The sequence below is a fragment of the Sphaeramia orbicularis genome, chromosome 15 (genome assembly GCF_902148855.1).
Source record: "Sphaeramia orbicularis chromosome 15, fSphaOr1.1, whole genome shotgun sequence".
NCBI classification, from domain to species: Eukaryota; Metazoa; Chordata; class Actinopteri; order Kurtiformes; family Apogonidae; genus Sphaeramia; species Sphaeramia orbicularis.
Window position 1 is genome coordinate 16,653,125 of NC_043971.1, and position 6,406 is coordinate 16,659,530.

General features: G+C 34.9%; 1 protein-coding gene across 1 annotated transcript in view; it reads right to left on the reverse strand.

The window, feature by feature from the left end:
* rims1a (regulating synaptic membrane exocytosis 1a) overlaps positions 1 to 6,406 on the reverse strand; it is a 289,297-nt gene that overhangs the window by 65,620 nt on the left and 217,271 nt on the right. The window lies entirely within an intron of this gene.

The window sequence follows — 6,406 nt, forward strand, 5'->3', positions numbered from 1 at the left end:
AGGTGATTAAAAACAGCAAGTAAGAAAACAAGACATAAAATCAAATAAATAAATAAATAAAATAAATAAAACACACATTAAAGTAAGAATTGCAGTGCAGAGTTTCGAAAGAGAAAAAAAAAAAAAAGTATAATAAAATTGGTATTGAAAGAGGTATCATTTAGGAACTGGAATGAAAGCCAAGGTATCATTTGAAATATCTGTGACAGGTAGTATCTGTAATACATCAGTTTTGACCAAAACCCAGGCTATTTGTTTTACATTAAATTATAACATGTTTCATTTGTTTCTTAACATTGTGATGACTGTCACTTGTAATTTAGTATTTTTGTGTCATGCATTTTACCAGAAAAAAAATCCAGCATAATCAGTTAATGAAAAACCCAGATAGATCCTCTTTCCCTCCTTGTCTTTCTGGGTGCGGTACCTCGCCCATAAAAGTGCTGTCCTCCTCTGGTGACCTGGGCTGGTCCCACACCGTCAGCTCCAGCATGTGATTGCGGAAGTCCCTCCGATGGACGTGAGTGTAGACGAAGGTCTGGTTCCACTTGGGTTCGCAGGTCTTCTTCACTGCTTTTGTCCTTCGTTTGCTCTTGTCACTGAGTGTCCAACAAACATGAAATTAAAAAGCTGCTTAACCCATAAAGACCCAAACATCCACCAGTACCCAAAACCACCTACTGATCTAAACTGGTTAACACCTGTTGATCCACTAATCCTATCAATACATGTAAATAATTGGTGTAAAATGCAGTTTGTCATCTTTTCATGGTCATCAGATATGACCCATTTGGACGTTCAGAGGCTCCGTAGTGAACGTGGAAACATCGTCATCCTCTGCAACACAGGTGTCAAACATGTGGCCCGGGGGCCAAATCTGGCCCACCAAAGGTTCCATTCCGGCCCGCAGGATGAAGTGCAAAAATTAACCTGAACAGTCCAGGTTGTCCAAATTATTTTGGTTCAGGTTCCACATACAGACCAATGTGATCTCCAGTAAAAATAACAACACAATAACCCATAAATAATGACAACTACAAATTTTCTTTGTGAAAAAATTGTGGAAAAAAATTTATGTGAAAAAAATAACATTACACATGTGAAAATATTTACATCTACAAAACTATTCTTTCACGATAAAATGCAAATAAATACATAAATAAAAACAAAGATGAACAACCTGAAATGTGCAATTTGAACAATATTCTGCCTGTTACTAAATGTTTGGTGCATTTATGGATCCACTGTGATCTGGAGTTGTGTTAATAATAACAGATGGAATATTGTAGAAATTGCTGAAATTTTAGTTCCAAACTCCAAAATTTTAACAATATTCTGCCGTTTACCAAATGTTTATGTAACACTATGTGTAATATACATGTATAAATAATAAGTTGAGGCATAATATTTTTAAAATTGCACCAATTTTTCAAATGAAATTTCTGTTTTTTCAGGTTTTTTCACATCTTTTTTGTAAAATGTAAATATTTTCATAATTTAATTGGGGATTTTTTTTGGTGCTAAAACAAAAAGAAAAACTTGGATTTGTCATTATTTATAGGTTATTAAGTCATTATTTTACTGGTCTGGCCCGCTTGAGATCAAATTGAACTAAATATGGCCCCTGAACCAAAATGAGTTTGACACCCCTGTTCTACAACATTGATTCACCAGTAAACCATGGAGTTGGATCAATGACAGTGGATGGAGACACTGGGTTTATGTTAAGTTATTGATATCTTTACTGAAAAAGTTACTTTTTCTTCAGTTTTCTATGGTTTGTATATAATTAACCATCAACTTAATCTGAGCTTTTCTGAATATCTACATGATCAGTCAATTAAATATAGGAAAATGCATGATTTTCACTTAAAAAACACAAAATACAGAGGATAATATTATAATAAATGGTGATAAATCACTTAAGAAAGTTAGATCAGTGGTTCCCAACCTTTTTTGACTCATGACCCCATTTTAACATCACAAATTTCTGGCGACCCCAAACATTCAAAAAAGAGACCTTCTTTTTTTTTTTTGCTAAAATGTATTTGTTTTTGATCATTTAATAGTTTGCTATACTATGTTGCAAATGAATGTTAGTTTTAGATGACATTTAGTCTGTATATTGTATATTATTATGGACAGAGGCAGCAAAGCCAGGTGTAGATTACTGCATAAAGTGAGAATTTTATTTTCCTTGGTCAGGATATGTACAGTCAGTCCAGCTTGGATTTACAAGGCTGACAGTTAAAACTGAACAAACAAGAACTCAAACTATGAATTATGAAAGAGCTGCAGCATCTGAAACCGACCACAATAAACATTTGAAAGATAAACCAGTACCACAGTGCTTCAGTTTCAGCTTCAAGAGTTTTCATGTCTTTCGTGGATTGTGATTGTCTTTGTCAACTCACTGCATATTTTTTATTAGTACATTTTTATTTTTATTTTTGTCAATTACTAGAAATTTCAGGCGACCCCATTTGAATTCCAGGCAACCCCATATGGGGTCCCGACCCCAAGGTTGAAAACCACTGGGTTAGATATAGAGAAAATTTCAATTGGGAACTGACACAAAAGTAGCGCTGGGTGTTTATGGGTTAAACCTTAAGAGCTACTCAACCTTAAACTCGAAAAATCCGATATACATTACGTGGATCTGAACAGAAGTTTCATAAAGTGGGGAAATCTTTTTTAATCTTCTTTGACAATCCTATGACTCATGTACAGGCCCTTAACAAGTCAAGATGTAATTGTAACACCTTGATATGTGACTTTATTTATATTTACAGTGCCATATTGTATATGCATATAGATTGGTGACAGCAAGGGGTTTGGGGTTTGGGGTTTGGGAGGGTTAAGCGGGGTTTTGTTTTGATTTATTTACTTTATTATTATTTTTTATTTATTTTTATTTTTTTATGTTTGAATACCTGTGTGTATTCTATATTTGACATTTACTTTAATAAATATATCTAAACAGAAACCTTAAGAGCTAAACCCTGAACATGCATCATTCTAAACCGTTACTTCTACCCTGAGGGCACTTGTGAGGTTTGTTGTTGCCGTACCTGCGATCAGGAAGGAAGTACATTTTGAATGTAGGGGCTTCCTGGGTCGCCCATCAGGCCGCAGAGGGAGCTCCACAGCCTGAAGCACGTTGACTATTAGCTGGTGACCAGCTTTGTCATACCACAGCTTCACCTGATGAGAAACAGATCAACTCATGAAAACACTGTGTCTTCGTTTCAACACGTCAACACTTTTACCACAGACACTCACTGAGACTTGTCCAGGCATTAGCTGTGGAGGTCTTGGAGCATCCGGGACTGGAGGGAGACAGGACATTTAAGGATGGTCTCTCCATCTTCTGGGACTCAAACGAACTGGAACCTGCTATAAAAACAAATTAAAAAGAAAATAATAGGAAGAAAGAAGAAGAGGAAGAAAATGCAAGCTCTGGTGTCAATTATTTTCAAAGAGACACGAAATACAGGTTTAGACAAGAGAAATATAATGAATCTAAAACAAATTATGCAGAAAAACAGACAAGTCTCACCAGGGTGGTAAGGATGACATCTTTTAAATCACTTCTTTAAACACATTTTTATAGACTTGCTTTTATGTGACGTCTGTCCCTTTTTATTTTTAATTTTAACTTTTTTAAATGTGATTTTTATCCTGTTTGATTACTAATTTATATTGGTCATACATGATGTTGTTTTCTCTCATTTATTAATTTTGCATTGATTTAACAGCATCAATGTTACGTTATCCCTGCCCTCTTTACTCCAATTCACTTAATTTATTCAAAGTACCATATTTTTTGCATTTGTTGTACACATCTTTCTTGTTATGTTGCTTCTGTTTTAGTGTTTTTACTTGCTTCTTGTATCCTGCTGTTGTGCCTTCTGTCAAAGCACTTTGTAAACTTTGTTTTTAAAGGTGCTATACAAATAAAGCTATTATTATTATTATTATTATTATTATTATTATATATTATTATTATTATTATTTGTCGGCCAAACAATAAAAATTACCTTTTTATCAAACTGCATTTCAGGTATTTCATACACCTTCACTCAATGTTTACATGTTCTGTTGAAATGAACACAACACACTAAGTTCTGAGGTTTACTCTGTATTATTTTTTAGTCACACAACTGACTTATTTTAGCATCTCATGACTGAAAATTTAGTCTGTGTTTGCCTTTCGGATATTTCAGCAGTAACACGAAAAAGACAAAAACCAAGCACAGTTAAGTTCACTACTAACTTGCTGGGCTGACAAAATATCAACTCTCCACAGTACTTTGAATACAATGGGCCAGTATATAACACGGTCTTGTGACCCAGCATCATTGTAAGTAATGATATTTTCCTCACTTTAATGGTAGAATTCTCAGGAATTCCTGCTGGAGTTAATATGGACACTCGCACTTCATGCTGCTGAAGAAATCCAATTCCTTGTGAGGTGCCTTTGAAAACAGTAACTCAGCTTTTCTTGTTGGTCAAAGTTCATTATACCCTCTGCATATGGTCAATCTTTAGAAATAACCTATCTAAACTTTCCGAAAAATTCAACTCTTAATGATGGGTTGGTTTTATCTGATCATTAAATACAGTCGTGGAAAAAATTATTAGACCCCCCGTTTTTCTTCAATTTCTTGTTCATTTTAATGCCTGGTATAACTAATGGTATATTGTTTGGACAAATATAATGATAACACAAAAATAGCTCATAAGAGTTTAATTTCAGAGCTAATATCTATCCATTTTCCATGGTTTTCTTGATAATAACCAAAATCACTTCAGTTCTTACATCAATATCTATGGCACTGTACTGACATAAAACAGTGCTTTTAGGCATTCCATGTTTTCTTTTGTGTCTGTTTTAGTCACATGATCCACACAGGAGTTAGTACTTCATTGCATATCCATTGTTTTTGATGGTCTAATAATTTTTTTTCCGTGACTGTATATCTGATTCTAAATTTAGTTTGGCAAATCTAAAATAAAATCAAAAATGAATGAAAATCATAAAGTTATTGTAACCTTGGTCAAACAAAATTTTTGAGGTGTACTATTACAGAAATTACGAAAAAATGCAGAGACAAATACAGCGTCGAGTTAACTTTCAGCAGATACTTACTAGATTCTAATGGAGGGTGGGACGTGTCGGGGATTCTTGGGATATCACTAGAAAGAAGTGACAGAACACATCAGTCGCTCTCATAAAGGCTTGTAACAGGATTAAACAGAGTTAGTAAAGTTCCTGATGCTCAGGCATACATGCATGTTGATGCAATTCATAATAAAAAAAAAGTCAAAGGGAATACCATTGTCTAAATGTTTAGATTAAAATGTCACATGTTTGGAAAACATGGGGAAGCAAAGGGAGGATGTGAAGAGCAGTGCAGAAAGCAGTGTTTCCCAGACTTTAATGACTGTTCTCAGCAGGGATGTCCCAACCTCAAACATCAGTATTCAAGCTGATACTTCTTTATTTTATCAAAAACATAAAGAGATATCTTGGAGTTAGCATTTTGGCTAGCTTTTTTCCAGGAGTTATTTGTAAAAGTACCGCTTATAAAATTAAATGACTTGTAATACCACTCTGAACCACTAGAGTGAGTAGGGAGTCACTGTAGCCTTGAGTCTGCCCTCACAGCTTAAATCTGGCAGAGAGCAACAAGAAGGTAACTTAGCCGTATTTACCGAGCCATCATAACCTCTTTTCATTCATGTGGAAAAACAGGTAATGAACCGTAAAAACAACAATAACGCAACAGTAGCTAAAGTTTCCCCCGAGGTGACATCATCAGCACCACCACCTACTGCTGTAAAAAACAACATTCAAAGAAAAGAAATAAGTCATAAAATAAAAGCCAAACACTGCCACTAATTTCCCCTGCTGAAGACAGCTGTCAGCGAGAGGAAAATACACAGCAGTAATATGATGTGTGAATACATTTTCTTAATTAAAACAGAAGACGAGTGTTCTCTGAAAGAGTTTACAAACATTGACCCCCATAAAACATGAAGACTGAAGTCAGGTAAGACCACAAAAATGATATAAAAAGATTAAAAGAATGTAAATCTAAGGCAATTTGTGGTGCATTTTATAAGTTCGGGTCCCGAGGAGACACCAAACTTCTCTTTTGGTCTTGAGTTGAAAAAGTTTGAGAATCACTTAATAGGCTGACTCTGCATGTAGAGACTAAGGGTTTTTCAACCTTGGGGTTGGGACCACACGTGGGGTCGCCTGGAATTGAAACGGGGTCACCTGAGATTTCTAGTAATTGACAAAAATAAAAAACTTACTAATAAAAATAAATGGTGAGTTTTGAGAGAGACAATCCTAATCCATAAAAGACATGACAAACTGAAGGCTGACTGTACATAT